Source organism: Pomacea canaliculata, linkage group LG5 (assembly GCF_003073045.1).
Source record: "Pomacea canaliculata isolate SZHN2017 linkage group LG5, ASM307304v1, whole genome shotgun sequence".
NCBI classification, from domain to species: Eukaryota; Metazoa; Mollusca; class Gastropoda; order Architaenioglossa; family Ampullariidae; genus Pomacea; species Pomacea canaliculata.
Window position 1 is genome coordinate 4,734,577 of NC_037594.1, and position 23,406 is coordinate 4,757,982.

Consider the following 23,406-nt stretch of genomic DNA (forward strand, 5'->3'; position numbering starts at 1 on the left):
GCCAGCAAAGAAATTAAAACACAGCACGGACAGTTTGTACTGGATGCCAGAACGGATGGGAAGCCAGTGTAGAAAACGAAGTAGAGGAGTGACATGGTCCCTATCAATGATCAAGTGGTTGATCCGACTCTTTGTTTTCGCAACAGGTGACTTCAATGCCATGTGTCTCGAAAGAAACATTTCTCCTGTTACAAGGTTATTTTTCTTCAGACAAAAATGTCCACACAACCTGTTGCCATAGTCTGATACACCGTCCTTTCCAATAAATCTTTCTCTTTCTTTGTTCTTGGGGCCACCTCTCGCGCCGTACCATCATTACATATTCTGTTTACCATTGCAGCCTGTAAACTGTTGTAGAAGTTCTTCTCTATTCTCTCCATCCGCAATATCCGAAAGTGCACAGCAGGTGAGGACTGACTGATGAGTCCGCAGCTGTTCTTGGTAAACAGTTCACTGAATGGCTTCCACTCCAGTAGGGAGTTCTTCTATTGTTTTTGGATAATTATTCCCGCATCTCTCTCTGTAGATCATCGTTTCTTCCACATCAGAAAATAGTCACCATTTGCAAGATTTTATTTTTCTTTGACTCTGTACTTCTTTAATATCAAGTCGGTATCGATGCAATTTTTGAAGACCTATTCTAGCTTCTTGTTTAATGTTATTCTTACATTACAGCCACTTGATCCTATTGTAGTTCGAACTCTTTTTCTGTTTTATCTGAGTCTCTGTACTGTTTCGATTGTGAATTGACAAAACTGATGTTTTTTGTTCTGAAAAGGGCGATTGTAAGTATATCCTTTTAGTTAAGAGTTTGCAGTCAAGAGCAGCTATCAGGTTGAAAAAGTTCAATTGGCTTTCGTTCTCATTCATTGTACCTCCAGTTGTCTGGTACTCTTCTTTATCTCCCCCTTTTGTTGGACTACCGATAGTATACGTTTCCATAACAGTTTGCTTTTTACGGGAATAAATTGTTAGTCCATTGCCCAACACTCTGTGACCCTAAGGACTGGTGAGCAACACTTTATCTGGTCTCCAGACCTCGACCTGTCCAACATGGGGGACCTGGCAAAAGTTAATGATCAAATCGTCACAGCTCTGTCACCCTAACAAGTCTCCGGCAAGGTGGTGATCCATCAGAGAGTGGTGAGATGATCGTTCTGTCTTATTAATAATTGCAAAGCATTAATAATTACTACAGTAATAATTATAAATCATGAAAGAAACAGGTGCAGGAAGAGATAGTTAACAAAATTTGAAGGAATGTGAGATAGGTATAAAACAAAAATGTCATAATATCGATCAGTGCTCCCGCTCAATCACTCAATACGTTTTTTTTTCTTCACTTTTCTTTCTTCACAGTGCAGCATCCGTCAAATATTTTAAAAAAATATTCCTTTCATCTCAGAAGTCAGAAAAGTCTGTGACGAAGGAATAAAAGGATGTTTTCTTAAACTTTCTTTTTGTGCATATAATATATAATAATATTATAATCATATAATTTAAATAATGATAGATAATATTAAAAAGATATTATTGTTATGAGTGTATAATAAGGAGTGACAAAATTTCCTTTCCTAAGAATTTCGCGACACGCACTTTCCACGGACTCCACAAGAGTATTAAATATTTTTTTTCCGGATAGAAGCCCTGTGGGGACGGAAGTACCGTGCAAAGTGTTCTATCACGCGCCAGATGATGGACTGAAAACAGAAATGGAGACACAAAAATCCTCTGCATCTTTTTCGAACTACTTCGGTTTTTTGAGATTTTTTCCTTTTAATGTTGCTCTAGGTTCTGCAGCATAAAGAGACTAAGGACAGAAGACCTGAAGAACAAAGACCTGTAGAATGTAAGGCCATGTGGTGCTTTCTTGTAACCCAGACATGTATGAGCTGTATTGAAATACTGACTGTAATAAAGGCAGTATCTGTGTCCAGCATTTTCATAATATACTTGTGTGAAATAGGCAGCATCTTGGGGTCAAACATTAGTTGTTTGTTGGGTTCAAATATTTTTATTATAATCATTTAATACGGGTTGTATTTGTGTCTCAAGCATAAGAAAACAATCACGGACTGCGCCGAGGAACTATTCGTAACTACTTGTAAAACATGTTAACGAGATCAGTTGGGATTTGTTGTAAACTTTTTCAGTGCAGGTGTAATAGCGTATTAGAGATATAACCACACTGAGATATTTGAGCATGCTGACAAGCTCAAACTACCTACCATTGTATACAAGCATCTCCTTTTTCAGAGAAGCCGCGTGAGAGAGAGAGAGAGAGATAAAAAAAAAGTCTTAATTATGGGACTTTCTGGATTTTGATTGAAGGTCCATTTAATTAGCTGACATTCTTCTGCTTCGTGTCTTCGTATCTTCAGCACGCCCTTCAAAAGAGTAACAAACAAGAAAAAAGTGTGTGGACAAACATTTTATTGGAGACGAAGTGAGAGAAAGGCTGAGATTAAATTCTACGAGGAGCCCGCAGGATGAACCGGGGAGAGTTCACTCAACATCATTTCATACTGACTTCGCTCCCTCGTGCCTTGCTGTCGAGCTGGAATGACATGTGCGGACTGATGGTCCGAAATCCTGGAGTAGGCGCAGTCTAATTAAATCTCATTCATCAGCTCCTCGCCATAACCACGTAAAGACTCGACAGTGACAAAGGGGGCGCGCGGGGCTCATGCGTGTAACGATACCAATGTAACCAATTCATTTAGTCACGACCAGGCAACTGAAAGTACCAAGCATGTTTGAAGGAGAAGGTCTGGCACATGAAGATGCCCTGGTGATGTGGTTACCGGTTGTGATGGTCTGACGATGTTACCAAGATGTCCTGACCGGAAGTGGCTGCAAGTTATCAATCGTCCTATTCATTTGTTGAGGAGTTAAACGCAAGGCCTCTTGAACCTACCTTACAAAGTTTACCAGAGAATTCTGTTTCTCGTACTGTGCAATACTAAAGTATGAAATCAAAACAAAAGAAGAAAACGAATAAAAGTGAGAGAAAGATTGAGATGATATTGAAAATATAGACAGGCGAAAATGCGATGCCATGTAAAAGAATGAGGGAGGATGAAAAATCTTGTTGAAAGAAATCGAAAGAAGAAGAGAAAATTAAAAGACAGAAAATCTTGAGGAAAAAATGAAACGAACGAATGAGAAAAGACAGAGGAAAAGAACGTCAAGGTTGAAGTAAAGTCTTTTGAACGTGAACAGATATATGAAACCTTCTTCCATAGACATTTCCAAGTACGGTTAATTTAAAAACAAGAGTCACATGATCATTTTTTTCTTGTTTAAACATGGGTGAAATCGCTTGTAGTAGCTTTTGTTCGAAAGTGAGAGCTGGCACCATGACCTTTACACAGAAGTCGTTGTGACGATAACTGCTTTGGTATTTATTTAAAACTTTTGCATCTGGAAATAGTTCTAGCTCTGTTTCACTTAAAAACCGAGCTAAAAATATATTCTCGCGACATCTTCCTGCCATTTGTCACCCACAATCAAGATCCTGTGTCTCGCGGGAAGGCAGCCTGTCCATGAAGACAGAGGTCTCAATAACACAGAGGCTCCTGTGATCGGAAGTTAAGAGTAACTTCAAAGAAGAAATTTGTTTTGTTTTGTTTTTTAGGCCATCATCTCTAGTCAAAATCCTTATCTGGGGACACAGCGATGTTTTCTCATCAAAGCAATCACATCAAGACAGTGTCTTTCCTCAGTTCATCATTCACTCCATCCTAAAGTAATCATCAAGCAACATTTTTTTATAATGTTTATGTAGCATTTTTACACGTTTTCTTAAACACTAACCAGAAAAGTTTCTACAAAGCCAGCAAAGAGTCTCCTTGCATGGCATCAGGGGCAGTGAACTCAAGCCAAGGGCGAGAACCCAACCCTTTCCTTCCGCCGTCTTTACCTCCCCAGTGTTTGTATTTCTGAAGCATGTTTACCCAACTTGTTTCCTTATCCACGCTTAATAAAACGGCAATCGGAAGATAGCGGATGAAATCTTGTATTTATAAACTCAGAACAAGTCTGTCTAAATCGTTTTCCAGCCGTTGGTTCACCAGACCCACTCCGATAAATTTCTTGCATGTATATTAAGTATGGAAGAGATCATGATTCGCTTAGTTTATCAGAATCGAATACAAAATTTGTCTAGACCTAACAAATAAACTAAATAGTTATCATATCAGCTCTGTCTGGAACTGCCCTTGTGGATTAATAATATATTGTATACATGTATTTTGTATATTTTGTCTCGACGGGTGGAGTTGCGGCTCTTGCTGCACTGATGGCGGCTTTGGGAAGATTGAGGTTGTTTTTCCAGTTCCACCTCAGAAGTCAATTCAATTTACATCCTATACACAGAAAATACACGTGCATAGTTTTAATTATTTAAAGGAAAGTCTTCATCTACTTATCGCACACACTGATGGCAGAAAGCGAAATTAGTAGTCCCCAGGGGGAGAAGCGAACAGACTAAAGAGATTTTCTCATCCCTACAGTGACCTATGGCGACTGTCGTACAGCCAATGAAATATGTAAAATAAGTCGCAAACATCGGTGCGACGACTGGTAATTGGATTGTAGAGGAAGGTAACGGGTAAATGGAAACAGTCAATAATCAAATAGCTGTAGAATCCAATTTAACATTTAAATTTTTTCTGTGGAGGCGTTCAAGGTACCCCGCTCGATGATTAAAAAGTCTGGCTATCAATGAACGGTGGTTAGGCAAAGAAATGTTGATTCTATACCGAGATTCACTTCAGCCAATCTTGCACGAAAAGCTTTAACTTTTTACAGTTCCGTCGACTAATTATATTCGAAAATCCACATTTTCGACTAATTATATTCGAAAATCATTGGCTGACCAAGAAACTGGGAAAATCTTCTTTATCTTATTTTTTTCTATTTCTTCTTTTTTCATTCCACATCAATTTCTTTCTGTTTATAGCCTGGCAGACTCCTTCTTTGTTTCATTCATTAATTTAGTTTTTTTTTCTTTTCCTTTTTTTTTACTTTCCCTTTTTTGCTTTGTTGATTTATTCTTTCTTTGCTTGATTTCTTCGTTTATTTATTCGCTCGCTATTTCTTTTTATTTACTTTTTTGCTCAGTTTTTGTATTTATTCGTTCTTCTCTCATTGTTTGCTTGATTCTTTCTATTTATTGATTAATTAGGTTTTTTTTCTTTAATTTTTGCACCCTACATTATTTTCGCCAGCATGCCGATTATAGCGACGATTTCACATTTTCAATGGAATGGAAGGAGAGAGAACAGTTAGGTGAATATTCAGGCGATGGAAACACGGTAAATTAGACGATTTCTTTAGTTTGAAATGAAGCTTAAACAAGGCTCGATCTGTTGGAAATGTTTTAGAAAGGCTCGAAGACATTGCTAGTGAAAGTGAAAGGAAGTGACGTAGAGAAGTCTCGGACTAAAGGCAGTTCTCAGTCGAGCAAATGTCGAACTGAGAATTGGAGAGCTGTGAGTGCGAAGACCAGAGGAAATCAGTGGTTCTGGGGGTTGGGCAGAGGTAATCTGTAGTCTGTTATCTAAATGTGCATGTGTAATGTGCCTTAATCAATAGCAGACGCCATTAAAGTCGACGTCCATCCACGAACGAGACGAGAATGCAAGAGTGCAGTCCCTTCGAATAGTTTCTTGCACTGAGGTTTACTGTTGAGAAAATATTACATCCGCCTTTCCTTTAGGTCGTCTGTATCAATCCATTGAATATAATATACTGTAATTTATATTATGATTAAATGTACATACTGCAATAAAGGTTTGGGTTAAACAGCAATTTTAAAAAAATGTCAAAGTTTACTAACTCTTTGGTGTTCACATTGTTACATCTGGCAGCTAGTACAAACTTTTACTCCCACTAATCAAACAATGGAACAGTAATGATAGCTTATTCTTTCCACATCTTGAGTGCCTCATTTGTCAGACATGTTTTGGTGGAACCTCCTAGAGTAAAAAGTTCAGATGACTGGCTGCACACCAGACAGACTTCAGCCTCCTTTTTTCTGATCTCAGCGGTTTCTGAATAGACTGGCTTTTTATTCAGTTTCCCGACCACCAATAAATTTTTTGAAGTCTAGACGTTAATTAGTGCTACTAATGGAATCTTTCAACTACGATGCTCTTTAGCCTGGTCTTTAAAAAGAAATACAATACACGAGAGACTGTTAGACACTTTTATATCTTCACACTGCTACACTCGTGAAGAGCTTTACTCACATCAACAGGGAACAGAGCCACTCACTTGACTACAAAACTTTGGCTCGAGCACAGTGACCTGCTAACTTGTTTTCTCTTGACCTCCTGTCTGACCTTTGTATACTGTACTATGCTAGGTTAATTTGCACGGAGACATAATTGTTTTTCCCAGTCCCAAACTCCCAGACAATGATGTCTCCCTATTGTCATAGCCTGATCGAATAGTCGCGAATTGTAAATCGTCAATGTCGAGTATTCCCGCCTTCAATTGTTGGCTTACTTTGTTCTCTTTTATTATTCTCTGGAGAATAAAACACTCGTTTGCTTTACCTAAAGTCATGAACATCCCTTCTGGCCGTGTCTATGTACTACATTCTGTTGTATTCCGCAACTAATTGGAAAAAAAAGAAAACAGAAAGACGGTTTGGATGATAAAAGGACTCAGAGGTATAAAAGGAAATGAAAGATACAAAAGGACGGAGGGACTGAAGGAGGGAGACACCAAAGAAGAAGGTCCTTCTGATCTCAACTATCATGTAAACCTCTGTGCATGAGACAGAAGGTAGGGTGTGGACGGGGACCGAGCGCCAAAGACCAAGCCAGAGGAGACTGCGTCTTGTGTCGAGTGTCGGTGCGACTGTCACCAGCAAGGTCTCTCCCTCTCTCTCTCTCTGGCGTCGCTAGGCAACAGCGCGCGAGCGTGAAGCTCATCCTCACTGTTCCCCGATGGTTCGTTGGCTGAGAGATGGAGGTTCATTATAAGTGTGTCCCGAGTGGCGGGAGCTCCTCAGTCGGTGCTCGGCGAGTCACGCCCGTGGCAGAGGATTGGCGCTGGGTTTACGTTGTCAGCAGTCACACGGTGAGTGAACAATCTTTGTCTTCTTGCTAAATGCCAAACCACAGACTGATGCTTTCACCTTAAGGACCTGAAGGTCTACATCAACTAGCATGCTGGAGGGAGAGAATAAAAAAAATGAATGAAATTTTCATGACCGTTACAGGGTGGCAAGACAGTTGTTGTTACAGTGTTAAAAAACTAAAAATACGGAAACTCGTTAAAAGAATGTGTTGAGGTTCTTAACAGAATTAGATGGGTGGAGTTACTTGGAATTCGCTGCAGAATTTGAAAGACAAGGACCTCAGATAACTGACTGAAAAAAAGGAAGGGAACGAAAGGAAACAGATATCAGAGAAAGGATACTGAAAATAATTGCTATCGTCGACAATGTTATTTATTTTTGTAGTTCATGAATTTCATACACCATCTCAAGTAATTTTTTGTGTTTGAAGGGAATTTAGAAGTGCAGGGATATGTAAACACTCAAATTAAAAATCAAGCTTCGGTATATAAAGTATGCAAATAAATTTTAGTTATTACCACACTCTGTATCGCAGAATATTACCAGAGAAAGTGTTGTGAAAGGCGACCAAAATCTTCTATTTAATCTCTTTTCTTGGTGTTGATATTGCGGATTATGGCTAACATCATTATCGATGCCATTAAGCAGTAAAAAAATTCTGGATTTTATCATTAAGACCATTACGAAAAGAGGTTTCTAGAAAAGCTATTACACAGGACAAAAGAATTAGGTAACTTTTATTATCACATTTTTATGAAGATTACTGATGGAAACATTCGGTATTTGAAGCACGGAGTTGGATGTTGCATTGATTTGGAAAATTTCATGGATTAACTGAAAATGGATTCAACACTTTATCCTTTGTTATTTGGAGCAGAGCAAATTTAAAAAGGGTAGCAAGGAATTGGTGCATTTTACAAAAAGAATCACGCACACATTTCAGAAAATAAATTATAATCCGCGATGCTGAAGAGCTCAATCCGATTGGAAAACGAAATTCAACTTTCTCTCGTGACTTAGAAATTTAATACTGGGATTTAAGAAAGAAATATGGCGACACGTTCATGGGAACCGACAGACCAGGATTTCAGAAATAAAAATTATCGAATTTAGACATTGGGGTGACAGCAGCTCAAGGTCGGGTAAGGCACGTGACAGGTTTCATAAACTGAAAATGACGAACCGAAGTTGAGTTGAGAAGAAAGAGGCGAGAAAGAGAAAGAGAGGCAGATAAACATGTCCAAGGAAGATGGAGAAAGATTAAAATACCTAGAGGCATTAGAGATGCATAGATGGAAGGAGGTAGAGAGAGAGAAACAGAGAGAGAGATGGAAAAAAGAGAGAAAGAAGAAGGGAGAAAGAGAGGGAGAGAGATGTAGAGAATGAATTCAACTATTTCCTTTCTATCTTACAACGGTCGCTTCCAGAAAGTTCAAAGATTCCTGGGGCGTGTAATAATGTATTGCTGTCATAGATATGTACTCAGTCCTGATTAATAGAACTCCACGAGGATGCCACAATCAATCACTCACGTCAGCTACCCGTCTCTCGCCAACATACAGATTTTTTTAGTTTGACATATTCTAGTCAAAGAGAGAGAGTGAGATGTGATGATCGTGGCAGTGGAGGCAGCGAGGTGATGACGGTTTTATCTGCTGTCGGCGTTGTCGCTGCCACACAGCCAGCGTGGAATGGAGAGTTGAGGATGTGGTTGCTGTGCAGAAAACCACAGGCGCCACGAGTGCGTGGTGTTTCTTGTCATCCCTTGCGAGCCTGGTAAAGACAGGTTACCAACAGTTGGCTCGTGCAGGTCCAACCTTTTCTTTGATGCTCACGGCAATGAAGGTAAGTTAAAGTCTGTTTGTTTTCACTGAAAGTCGCTCTTGTTCTAGAATTCCCGGAATGTCTCATGGCAAGACTTCAGTTCTCTCTCGCCTCTGTTGATGACAAACGACGATGCACGGATGGAGTGTCGCAGTCCGATAAATGTCTTCCTGATGCGTTTCGCTGGTTCATTAAATTTTGCTAGGTCCCCTGTGATTTTCACAGCAAGCTTGGCCAAAACATTGGCCAAGTCACTTATATTGTGAACAGTTATGACAGACCTGCTTACCTCAAATTCCTAATCAGTAGCCTTCGTACTCAAAAGGTTAATTTTCCGTAGTATTTGGCTTTTTATAGTTCAGAGAAATGGTGACACTTTTTTCTTCATTGACCACTGTCAGTAATTTTCAGTCCATTGTCAAAAATGAACATTTCTAAACTACTATATTGAAATATTAATTTTAATTAATTCTTCAAGCTAAAGCTGAAATGTTTATGAAACAAGGAATCTCAACATTTAAAAGAACAATTAATACAATTAATACAAAACATATTTGTGCACTTCAAGGGTAACTGCAGCTTTATACAAACTATACCCAAAGAAACAAATCATGACTCAACTGTAGTTTAACTAAAAGTCCGTAGATTCTTACACGTAACCGTAGTTTCTTGTTTAGCTGTCTACATCTGTAGCTGTCACGCGGACATATCTGGTAAAGATTCTCTGTAACCGGAGAAAATGTCAAATACTTAATTATGTTTGAAAAAGGTAAACCTAAAAGTTGTATTTTTTTAAATGGCCATCAGTCACATATTTAACAAAATGTGATTAGGTTAAAAAAAAATTCTTCGCAACACTGATAGTCGTGTTACATGAAAAGGTCGAGGATTTGTTTCCAAAGCTCAGACTTTGTCCTTATTGGCTGACTTTAACGTGAGGATACAATTACAGTTCCCCCTAGCCAAGGGAAGTAACCTACGACAAGGGGACGTAAAAAAGGCGAGATTGGTCTTATCGTTGCGTCATCTGGACAGCTGGTTGAATGAAACTCCCGTATCTGATACAAGATGGAATTGTTCTCTCGTGAACTCACAAAGAAAACACTGCAAGAGAATCTGGGTCCGGGGGTCAGCTGCATGAGGAGGATCGAGTAAACCAAAGAAGTTATTTTTAGCAACCGTTGACACACGATTAACAAAGTGTTAATAACATTATATATTATTTAGTTATCTGTTAAATTGTGCGAACAAACCCCAGGAAAAGTCGGTTTGTGGAAGTCCAGTCCTCTGATTGTTTTGTAATGAGAATTATTTAGACCTTTTGTATTTAAGGGATGTAGCTGTGGTTATACAAACCTCTGTGTACTATCCATGCTTCTGTGGCTGTGCAAACTTTTTGTATTGTGTACGAATCTATGTACAAAAGAAAAGATGACCACTGGCAGCCAGAGTGTCAGCTCGCCAAATGCTGTTTTCACAGGGGAATATATCTGGACTGCTCGCAGACGAATTGGTTAACAGCTTAAAAAAAAAGCGATCTACTACTCTGCCTCCAGGAGTGAAGCCCTGTAATAGGCAATAGAAACATTTATTATCTAACTTCAGAAAGGTTTTAAAGTGCAAAACTGACACTAACTTTCACTGAATGAAAGAATGTTAATGTTCACAAAATAGCTCAAGGAGCTGATAAACACCATTCCATTAATTTATCTGAAATCAGCAACATGAATTCAGTATCTATGTGAGTTCAACTTTACATATAAACGTTCTGATCTTGTTGCTATGGTTACATTCTCAGCAGCCTTTCCCAGCAATGGGTTCAGTTCCATCCTTAGCTAATTTGATGTTTCTGACAAAGAGTCGCACTTTGATGAGTTGGCTCTTCGCAATTCTTCTTGGACAAGTCCCCAGGCTGCTCCACAAGACTAGAGACACAGAAAAGCCCTTCACCAGAAGGTGAGATTCGCCAGCAAAGCACGCTAGGTGTCGCTGCACTGTTGATGTCCACGTGGCAGCTTCTAACGTTTCGTTACTACGTCCAGCATCCGTAAGCGATGTGTTCAATTCCCCATAGAAAATCGCTGCTCTTGAAATCAAACATTAGAAGACCACGGAAGCGTCTATTTTCTTTTTTCTGTCATCACGTGCTGTTTGACAGAAAACAGGTTAAAATGTTCTAAAAAATGTTCCCAAACATCAATGTCATTACCCACAAGTACCCCAGGATTTTACTCTGGAGCTAAAGTAACGGGTCTTTTTGGTTGCCTGTCGTGTCAGGCAGCCACCGTCTCAAGCTCTGAAAGTCTTGACCTGTGGCCCGGATGTAATGGCACTGTACTCTAGCCGCGAGTGGGATTGCCATCTCTTGACCTCATCTATCACACCACAAGTGTTCTTTATAACTCTCCTTACTACAGGAATTCTTGAGGCAAAAACTTAAAAAAACTCAACTTTATTGAGCCCAGGAAACCTCGTTTTCTCTGTTGTTTGCTAAAGAGCCGCCACTTTATTCACTTCTTAACGGGACCTCAAACACTAATGAGATTCTTTCACCGAGCAGCCTACGAATGATTTTTCTATAAGATACATGTAAGTTTGACAAAACATATTGGACACGACATGGGTACCAAAAACTTTTTTTTTTCTCTGACAAAATATTTTAATCCAATGATGATCAAATATAAATTGTTTAACTTATTTACACATTACCTTATGGTTAGAATCCTCATCCATCAACTAAACATTTTACTCACCCCAGCGTATGATAAATACACAATATCAAAAACTAAAAGAATATTTGTATATCGTCTTTACACCTGTGCGGGAAGTAATAGAACACGTTCCTACTTCAGGGTTAATCAATCACCACGAAGATTCAAATAAGATTACGAACTTGTATTACTGGACTGCTGACAGACAATTTTTTTTCCAGTTAACTACTAAAACGAGGCATGAGACGACAAAGCTTCCGGTTTAGTCACATTCTTTGTTCAGGCTCGCCGAGACTAACAGCGAAGAACCCCTAAGCGTTGGTCTCGGCAGACAGACAGCAGTCCTCCCATACACGTCCATGAGAAGACGAAGGTGAGCGGGTGAGCGGGTGGGCGGTACATTCGGTAATCGTGTCGATGGCGACTAAGTCTCCTGCCTGCTGTAGAGCTGACCGGGTGATAAGTCGCGGGATGTGCGAAGAGAGAAAAGCTTTTAGCCTTCTTTGACCCGGAGATCGATGGTGCGACTCCTCCTTCGCGGAACGAGTTCAACAAAGCTCGAGTCAATCTCAGGCGCAAAAAAATAACTAACAAAACTCTAAGAAAACATGTCTGATATCTCACTCACTCACTTTATACGTTTGTGTTTTGGTTGTTAGTTACGAATGACTTCTTTCCCAGAAAATCTTTATGAAAAAGATAAAGCTTTATCACATTTTTGACTGTTTAACCACGTGATACAAACATTAGCAAAGAGGCAAAGTCTGCCATTTTGCTGCCCTAGAGGTGTTTTCATGGAAGTCTGTGTTTCTTGTGAGTGAATTATCAAAACGCCTTAGAGTTCATGTGCTTTGCTGTTAGTGGCTCTCTACTCTGCTTCATGTTTAGATGAAAGGACGAACTCGGCATTTTATCGACTGTGTACAATATCCAACTGCTTCCTTGGATTCAGCATTCATTTCAGATGTTGCTAGGCTACAGTGTTGTGATTTATGAAACACTAGGTTCAAGGATGTACTGCATGTGTAATTAAGTTTTGCATCAACCCTTCTGTGCTTTGGCTGCTGAGAGAAAACAATTCTGTTCAGACCATTCGCCCCTCCCCTCGATCCATCTGTCTGTCTACCAGTCTGGTCTAGCCAATGAAAACTGTCTACACATCCCCCCCCCCCCAGAAATAATCTGTTTTGTTTAGCAACAAGTCCGATAACAACAGAACCTGGGAAACGGGACATAATTTGATGAGGTTACATTCCTACAGTATTTCCCACAAGTGTGTTGCATGCTCTTTGTTATTTATTTTGGAAATTAACATAGATACAATGTAAGGATAAATAATTTTTCCTGGAATAGCTTGAAAATTCTACCTAGAACAAGCAGAAATAACCCAAAAATATGTCACAAGGAGTAAGTAGAACACCAGAGACAAATTTACCATCACATTCAGCAGCTTCAACGTTTCAGACAACTTCATCGCCAGACATGTGATTTACCTGTCGCCCTCGCCACTTGTGATCTTAGTCACCTTTCCCATGAGATTAAAGACTTGGAAACTAACGGCACATCTTCCAGACAGTCGCGTGCGATCCTCGTGCCTCCCCCACCTCCTTATCTTAACGCCCCCCCCCCCAGTTCCCCACAGAGAACATCTACTGCACTGAGCGGTGCTCACACTATTGAAACCTGTGGCTGGTCCTGTGGCTGTCGGGGTGGGTGGGGTTGGGTGGTGATGGCTGTCGGGGTGGGGTGGGGTGGGGTGGGGTGGGTGGGTGATGGCTGGCGGGGAGGGGCACGTCCTACTGGTTGTCTCGTCCAGACGACGTGTCTCCGGCATCCCACTGTCTTCTGCCTCCTCCAGCGCTGTGAGCCTCGCGCCTTTTCCTCCCGAGGGCGGAACCCGTGACACATGCCTAGACATGTCTTTAATGGCAGACGTGGTCTTGGACTGGAAAAGGGAGGATGGATGGACGGTTAGAAATTAGGAGACGGATGGCATGACTTTGTACCACGATTGTCACACTGTTATTGGGGGGATTAGACAGTCAGAGGTATAATTACCAACAGCATCTTGCTGCAGTGAGTCGTTGGCAGAGGACATACAGAGTTAGGTGGTCATTAGAAAAATAAACGAATGAACTTCAATTACAGTCTCAAAACTTGTAATGAAGTATAGAAAAAGAGTTATTTCAAAAAAAGGAGCAAGGCTTGATTATGGTGGAAGCCTAATGTCTGCGGAGTCTATAGCTTCCCCAGGATGGCTGAATATGTCTTCCTATCTCCTCAGAGCACGGAATATAAACCTCTAGACTATAAACAACTTGATATTGCATGTCACTCGCCTTAGTGAATAAAACTCTCCTGGAGATCACGTGCAGATGGTGTCTTCCCCATCGTTTTCATTCTTTCTTTATTTAACTTTAACATCAGCTTTGTTTTAGTAGTTGAACTAATAAATTATTTCCTTTATTCAATTTATAACTTACGAAATGTCTTATCTCACATTTAACTTTCTTCTTTTTGTAACTATTATACTCTATCAAAAGATGCAGTTAAATAACAAACAGAGATGCTCTTAGTGTCACATTGATCGAAAAAAAATACATTTCCCAAAAATCAAAAGAAATAAAGCAGAAGGAATTTTAAAAAAAAGAAAAAAATGTATGCGTGCTTGTCACACGGGGGATGAAGTGGCGGGTAGTGGTGGCTGGGGAATATTCAAAGTAACGGATACAGGATAGGAAAGCCGAAGGGAAATCAATCTTCGGTGGTGAGACAGAACTGTGTACATTAAATCACAGAAGCTAGAATGGTGCCTGAGGGAACAGTATGCGCTTGATGTGTCTAGCTCCCGGGTAGCAGGGGACACCCAGGCAGCTTCTAGACTTCAAGATCCACTCTGGGTAGACTGCCGAGCAGGCGGCTTGGGACACTGTCCCAGTGGACCACTCTCTACGAGGACAGCATTATCGTTAGACAAAAGTCGGTGACACACATTGTTCAGATTACCCATCGACAATGAAACCCTTGGCCACGTTGAACCACTTATCCGACACTCAGCTTAACCCAAATATATTAACTTTCTATTGTCCTCAAACTTTGTCCAGAAGCTCAAGACCAGGTCTCACCCTTGGTGCACAATGATGTCATGGCTGTGATGGAGATGACTGTGAGAGTTTAGGGGGAAAAAAACGTGTCAAAGAATTTAGTTCTGAAAAATGTCAGGCCATTAGCTTCACACAACACTCGATCGTTTTTTGACCATTTTATCTCCCGACAAAACAATCCATCCATCAGCGGTCTGTCTGGCTGCTGGTACTTAGAGGATGTTGAAGTTCCATGGCGCCTGATGACGTCAGTGCTGCCGCCTGTTGGGCTTTTTTTATTTCAAAAATTGAGATCAAGGACGCGAAAGCTGGAACATTTTTAACCGTGTAAGAGGAGTCTGCTTCCAGCCTCAGCCTCATCCTCCCACCTCTGCCACCATCAGCATCATCCATTTCCCTTGTTTACATCCTGTCCTCCCCCCGTGGGACCGTCATTAAGGACACTTGCATCACGTGACTACAGGTCCAAACACCAGACAGCAGTGAATTTTGATGTTTTTTTCTCCATGACTCACTGGAAATCACTCTGTGATTGTAAGGATAGCAGAAAATTTTATGGGCATTTAATTCTGTCTGGGTTTTATGTGGTGTGCCACTTTATGTTTGATCGGGTTAGTATACATATGTGAGCGTGTCTGTGAGTGTGTTGTGAGAGAATGTATACGAGTGTGTATGGTCCGGACAATACAACCAGCTTCCACAGAAGCTATGTCAACAAGAACAGTAATAAAACAAAATGGAACCAAACCCTGGTCCTAGCGATAACATAGACTTCATGGAGAGAGAGAGAGAGGAAATAAAATACATCCATACAAAAATGTAAAGGATGCACAATGTATTATATCTAATTTTACTTCCAGACTTGGGATGAGCGTGAATATTCACACTCACATCATTGCCGTTCCGCCATTTTGATTTGCCTTTTCCTTAAGAAAGGTGAAAAAATGTGGACAAGAAGATGATGAAATCTATTGAATCATGACAAATAAATTCTACTTTCATAAGATCAATCTGAAAATTAAGCTGAGTGATTTCCCCTGGGCTGAAATTTTCAAAATTTTATTTGCGACGACAACAGAAAGTCGGTATTGTTGGGAGAGATTGCAACGAAGACATATTTCGGAAAGGAAGGTGAATGTCTGAGAGACCACAGCCATGGGAGAGAATAAGTTGTCACATAATGTAAAACACACACACACACACACACAGAGACAGAGACAGAGACAGAGACAGAGACAGAGACAGAGAGTAGTAATGAAGGTTAGAGAGTAAAATAAGAGGACAAAGATGATTGCAGTAGTATCAACAGCAGAAGTGTAGTGTTCGTGGGGTACACACCTTGCAAATATCACAAAATCTCAGTCTTCCCAAGATGGATTCATATTATATCATCTACACAGTCATGCTCGTGGCTTCCTCGATAGTCGAGACAAATTCTACAATTCCCCAGCATCTCTCGGCTTCTTATTCTGTGCTGATTTCTCGTTCTGTGGTCAAAAGATGAAGACGAAGAACATTTTTATCGGAGATGCCGAGAGCGCCAGGCCGATCGATCCTTTTGCAGACCTGGAAAAGATATTAATTTTTAAACAGTGGTGTCAAAACAAAAAGGAACATTCAAATTCTCATCTTAGTAAGAGGATACATCCACATTCTTGCCTAATTACTTTTGCTGCGGACTTTTTGTCGGTTGGATGCGTCTGGACCCGTTGAAGCTTCTATGCTTCATTGTCTTTGGTCGATTCCCTCTGCTCTTCTCTAGATTATTTCCCCTGTGGCGCTGCGGAGGGTAGAATATGTGTGAACAGATGTGACTGAACTGTATGCAAAGATTTGACCGTGAGGTATGAACAGACGCACGTGCATTCTGATGGGCAACAGTGAGAGTCGGTTGTCCCAGTGGAGACTTCAACAATCAACACAACAAACTCTTGCTCTTGGGAGAGAGAAAGTGTTTGGGTGGATGGACATGCATGGCTCTATCATTCCCAACACAAAGCCAACTAGTGCCAAAGAAGGATGTCCTGTGTCGAACAAAACTTTAGCTTCATCTTCACCATACACTTGTCTGTCATGAATGGAATTCTGTCGTCTGTTTCTGGGTCAGTCTTGCACAATTTTCCATTCAAATCTGTCTGAGTGTCTGACCATTTAAATATAAATCATCTAAGCCGCCATGTTCACTTGCTGGGTACACACCTTCTTCGCAAACACTTGAGTGGCCAAAATTACTTTCACGCAATTTTTCTGCCTGACTTGCTATTTGTTATTTGTTTCTTGCTGGCAGCGTGTGGAGTACGGACAGATGGAACATCTTTTGTGAGACACAAGCCTCAAATCTCAGCCTTTGAGCAAGAACTCGAACCCTATTGTCTCAAAGATTGGGAAGCCAGGAAGGACTCTTCTGGAATTGATCATGGGCTGGCTTTCCTGGACATAAGAACACAACAACTCACGAAAATCTTTTTTACACTGGTTTATAAAAAAAAACCTCTACAAAATTAAACCAAATGCATGTCTAAAAAAGCTGAATGATGACAGACATTTTTCTTGCCCTGTCTATATCTGTAGTTTTTTTGTCATCATGATCATTTCGGACGCAAGTCTGAGTTTGTTAATAAATAATAATGATCTCTGAAGAGTTTGTCACTAACCAACATGGACAGCAATATTTTTCACGATATGTAAATCAACATAACATACCTCAGTAATATTGCAAAACCTTTAGTTTCTTACAAACTGTTTCAAACAGACTAATATTGTGTTCCGCTGCTCCTCTGTAGTAAGATCCTAACTGTACTCGGCGAACTGTATTGTCAGTGGACCCTGCAAAAGGACAAGCTCCCAGAGGCCAATGTCCGGCAAAAAGTGGCGACCCAGTTTATGTTTGACATTTTTTCTGATTTTTTCCTTTTTTTAAACTTTGTGCTGTTCTCCATTAGTTTCAACATTCATTCATCCCTCAATTTTTTTCCTTTTTTTGTCTTCTTATTCTGCACTGCTACTGTAAAGGCGCCAACATGGAAATTAAAAAGGTCCGCGTCTATTTTTCAGGATGGACAAGTGTGACACACCCGTATAATTAGATGACATGCATTCTGACGGGTGACATTAGGAGACTATTTTAATACAATTTTTAACTTGAAATTTGTCTTTCTTTCTTTTTCTCTCTCTCTCCGTTTTCTTTCTGTGCAAGCTCATTTTCTTTCCTTTATGTCCTTCTTGTGGTCATGTCATGCACTATTAAAGGCTAACATGTGGACATTAAAAGAACCTGTTCTTTTATCACAATGCAGGTATCTTTTGTCTTGTTTGTCTTCCCGGACTAATTTGGTTTAGCGCCACTAGCATGGTGAGCCGTTGCCCTCCTTGATTGCTGTCACTAGGACACACTCACGGTCCCTCCAAGTCACGTGTTTTCTCCTCTTGCATGCCGAGCCTCAGCTGCCATGGTGTCACGTGAAGGCTCCTGATTGGTTATTTTAGTCCTGAATCATTTAGTGTTGCAAGGAACGTCTGCCATTCCTAGAACTTAATAGTTATTTTAGACCCATACCCTCGATTACGATGTTGGGTAAAGCTGCTGGACTTGAAGATATGGATTTAAACATGGACACCTATTATAAGGTTAGCTCCTATGGTAAAATATAACACTTATATAAATAGATACGTCTTGTGAAGAAATCGGAAATGGAAAAAAACCCCGATATCTTAGGAAGCGATTGGGAAAAAGGTTTCTGCAAGCAGGTTGAGAGCTTTATAGAAGTGGATGGCAGGAGATTCCTTTTGAAACTGTCCACGTTCTCTCCTCGATGTTCGCGTCTGCTTATCTCCTCCTCACACTTCCTTCTTACACCGGAACCCAAGGAAGGCGTGGTCCAGCGAGTCGGCGCCGGTTGAAGCTGATGACCCTTCAAATGTATCGATTATCGATTGCAGACAACAGCACTGGTCGATGATTGTTCACGCCGTCTTCCCAACAGCATCTCGAAAATGTCGAGGTGGCGATGGTGACGATGAGGATGGTGATGGTGATGGTGGTGGGAGAAGTTAGTTCAAAACATTTTACGCCGTGCAAGGGATGGATACCGGAAGTAGTCCTTCACGGTGTGACAGCCATTCTCAATTCTTGGTGTGTCATCATCGATGCTTGCGTGACATGGTCATTCATTGCGTGACACTCACTATACGGCTGAGAAGTTATTTCCGGATTGACAGCAACCTTAGGGCTTCATCCAAAGACCTAAGATTGTCTAGGATGCTTTTTGGAGGTACTGCGAGGTAGGGCTGGATTATCCGGGTGTCCGGGATTTCTCCTCCTCTCCATCCCTTTCCTCTCTTCCCCACCATAGACCATGTGGCATCTGTATACAGGGCTGACTGTCTTGCTGTGATACATCGTTAGTTGCTGGATAAAACACCAATTCCCCACCCAACTGCCATGGTGTACTTTCTATCAAATAAACTAACCATTCACCCGCACAACAGGATTTCATGGAGGCAGGTTAAACAGTTCGACAAGGGAATAATTGGAGAACATGGAATTCAATTTCGCTTCTCTGCTTTTCCCAGCGTGAAAGACGAAGGAATCCAGTTGAATGGGTGAAGTGTGAGGGTAACGAAGCAGTTAGCTAATATGATCATTAGTCGTGGGATGTCGGGAACAAGTCAAAAAACGCCAAAGACTTGTTTTCTTTAGTCCCCAATTCTTTTTTGTCTGCTCCAGAACTTGTTGCTAATGCTATTCTACTACTATCGCTTCTTTAGATGTGTGTATGTGTGTGTATGATAGTTGATACACAGAAAGTTTTTCTACTTCTAAAATTTTCTGCCAGTCTATGTAAGCGATTCTGACTTCTGGGTACAGAGCTATATAAATTCTCTGATAAGGAGGAAGATGGGAAGGATGATATTATAACCAACATCATGATCTTACCAAATAGCTTCCAGTTAATCTTCCAGCCAGCCACAATCAGATGCTACACGTGTAAACTTTGACTTTTAAACCAAAATTACTCAGAAATATCAGCCATCTCCGTCGATTGCAATTTCCTTTCGCATCTTCAAAGTCGGAACCATGGTTCGATTACCGCAGTGAAACATTTTCAGCGTGGAAAAAAACTCCAGCAACATGCTATGTAAACTCGCTGCACGCGCGTCCAAGACGGATTTGCTGATGTCGCGTGCCAAAAACAAAACCACGAAGAAAGTCTCTCGAGTCAAAAGAAACTGGAAAAGTAGTAAAAGTTGGAAGGATGAAGGGGATAGCACCCAGTGACAGCAAGCCGGGGCTTTTCATTCATTTCTGGAAGTCTCATCGATGTCGGTGGATCCCTAGCACATTGATTGTAAGAGAAGGACCTCCCTCCCCCTCATCTCGGCAGTGGGATCTGACAAATTAAGAAACGAAGACTATATCACAGTTCGCTGTTGACTGGCTTTTAATTTCCAAGGAATCTCAGACTTCCAGTGAAACAGGTTTAGTTTAGGATTGATCAACAGATTAGGACACTTCTTCCCTCATCTCGGGTTTGTCTGGCACTGGGGAATACTCTTTGAGGGCAGTGAGTGCAAAGGCTTTAGGAGAAAGATTCCTGTGATTCGGTATTAATTCCGTGGGCCAGTTGCATGACTCATCTCTAAAGTTAAACACGTTTAGGCCTTGTATTTAGATAATCAGTTTTACACAAACACACTGCGCAACACAATTTTAAAACTTTTTATAATTAACATTTTTTTAAATAAGTTAAAATTGTTTAAGTCTACTAAGTGTTCGTATCCGTATCTAAGTGAAATCGGAGAGATTTTTGAAAAAAAAGTTTTCTCCTTTACAGTTATAATTTTTAGGTTCAAGATACATGACTTTCGCAAAACTTGAGAATGGTCCTCAGTCCTGTCTAGACAAGTGTAATATATCAAGAACAGGTATGAGAGTTGTTTAAACGATGAAAGATAAGCAAGGCTCCAGGTCCTGTAGGTGTTTGTGGTCGAACAACAAGTTTCTTTGCGAATAATCGTGGAGGCATTTTTCAAACCTGTATCAGCACTTTCTTGATTCATGCTCAATCCTTCTTATGTGGAAAGCGTTTATCATTGCATCAGTTCCGAGGAAAGCTTCAGCTCATCATCTTAACGACTGGCATTAACAAACTTGGTCACGAAAGTACTGGAGAAAATCATTAAAACATTGATTTTAGACTTCACTGAAAAATGGCTTCACCCTCGACAATTTGCTTACCGTGCTCAGAGAAATGTTGATGATGCCAGACTGTTTATCCTTCATACTCTGTACAAAGACCTGGACCTTGCTGCATCGTGCGGTAACCATTTCTTACAACTTAAAGTCAGTAAAACCAAGGAGATTGTGTTTAATTTCCGTCGGAATTCTCGATTAAGTCCCATAACTGTCATCTACGACAAGGAGATGGAAAGTGTCAACACTGAAGTACCTGGGCACCATCTTTGACAGGAAACTTCGCTGGGATACCATCCCTCAGGCTGTCGTGTAGAAGGCTCAACGGCGCCTCTTCCTTCTCCGGAAGCGGAAGTCTTTTTCAGTCTCCAAGAGCTTTCGTCAGCTATTGTATAAATCTCATAGAGAGTGATCTGTCCTTCGTGTTCATCTGTTTTTAAAAGTGAAGGACAAGAGCAATTTGATTCATGCTGTATACACCATCTACAAAGTTGTTGGAACGGTGTAGAGGGACCTTCAAACTCTGTACCAGGCAGACATTTTCAAAAGTGTCTGCAATCGACATGCCAATAGCCATGTCCTATCGGGAGAGTTCCGTCAGGGCCGATTCTGTTTACCTGAAGGCAGGAACAACAATCGAGATCGTCTTTTGTTGTTTCTTCTGTATCCCTCCGTGTGCAAACGAATCTGTGATTGTATGGGAGTCTGTCTGAATGTCTGGACATGAATGTGGATTGTTGATTGTTGATGTTGTGCTGTGTGTTTGTTGACTGTTTCCTTATAGCGATACTACCAATTGCCCTCTTGGATACATAGTCAAACCTTATCTAAACAGCAATGTACCGCCCACGTGACTAGAGAACTACCAAACATGACGATGTGAAATAGAAAGTCTAAGTCGAGCGAATAAATCTTATCGCGATTAGCTACTGTCCGTGGATAGCTATTCGAGATTGCTTGACAAAGTTTTCGAGATCTTCCTCGAGGTCACCGTGGTGCTTAGCAATCATAGCCGATGACTCATCAAAAGAAAAACGAAATTTGGGGAAAAGTGTTGCGAAGTTGATGCCTATGACATTGGAGACAAATAATTCAATGACTGAGAGTAAGTGACTGGTGTATCTGTCGATGTTTAACTTTTATTGTGTGATATTGTAATATCTGTTGGAAGGAACTGTTTGGCACACTCACTAGACATAGTGATTTGAACACACAAGGTGACGTGCTTCGTGAAGACAAAAAAAGATTATTTATTGATCTTATCATTACTGTTGGTGTTATTATATAATGGCTGTCAAGAATCATGTTTACTGACCTTCTATTAGCTTTATTGCTTTTTGTATGACTTTAGTAGTTTGGAGGACATTTTTAACCATCCCATACGTCCAGATACTTGTCAATAACCAATTTCTTCTCAAACACCAACGTTGTCACCACTGCAAAATCACAAGAGCCGCCATACTTGATTACGGATTGACAACCCTGGCAGGTCCGATAATTATTGCTCCTGATTTTTCGGTGCCTTCCGCCTGGATGAAAAGCTAATCGCGATTGGTTTCCTTTTTTGATTTACACGCAAACCGCCCTAGGACAAAAATAACAGCTGCCTGAGACAATGACATAAAATAACAGCTGCCTTTGCAAAGACGTGACGTAGTATGTGTGTAGGCAAAGACGTGACGTAGTATGTGTCTAGGCAAAGACGTAACGTAGCATGTGCCTAGGCAAAGACGTAACGTAGCATGTGTCTAGGCAAAGACGTGACGTAGCAACTGGAAGGCAGTGGCCCGTGGCAAGGACGTTGAATAAAGGTCATCTCTTTTCTGAACAAGCATCAATCTAGTGAGAGTGACTTGTTCTTTAATTGCTGCGATGGCGAGGGTGCGAAGATATCCTTTAATAGATGGCCTCCAGAAAAAGCTTAGCTAAGCAAAGGTCATTAGCTAAAGAAAGGTTGGAAAAAATAAAAGTCGGAGATAGAAAACGATTCATGCGAGCGATAAGAACCCTTTTTTGGGAAAGAAAGAGTGAGTGTATTGTAAGCGGGACTTCAGGAGACTTCCAACAGAACGAATAAAGTGACCGATGTCTTCTTTACTCTAGTATGAAGAAGGAATAAAATGATTGACATCGTCATCACTCGAGCATCGTCGAGATCAGCTTTGCCTGAGTTTCCTGAAAGATGGAATTTCCCTGGTTGATTTATATTGAATGACATGTTACATTTTCAAAATATCTCACGGGCTTAGTGGGGTAGATTTGTTTCCTAATTACTGGGTAAAGCCCGGTGCAAGATATTTCCCCAATTGAGTAATTGACTCCTTCCGTTTTTGAGATACCTGCTCAATATATATATATACATCACCACGCATACAAAGACCAAACTCGTTACGTCACGGTTGGACACAGATACGAGCTTAGTTACCAAAGCCTCTACATTCAGAATTACAGGCAGGAGACTTCAGTGACAGAATCCCCTAT

The 23,406-nt window shown here is 40.7% G+C and overlaps 1 protein-coding gene across 1 annotated transcript in view; it reads left to right on the forward strand.

The window, feature by feature from the left end:
• Positions 1-6,679: 6,679 nt before the first annotated feature.
• The window catches only part of LOC112565278 (neuropeptide F receptor-like), a 43,651-nt gene continuing 26,924 nt past the window's right edge, over positions 6,680-23,406 (forward strand). The window contains exon 1 of the mRNA XM_025240645.1: positions 6,680-7,092. The gene's annotated coding sequence lies outside the window, so the exon portion shown is untranslated. The remainder of the gene's footprint in view (positions 7,093-23,406) is intronic.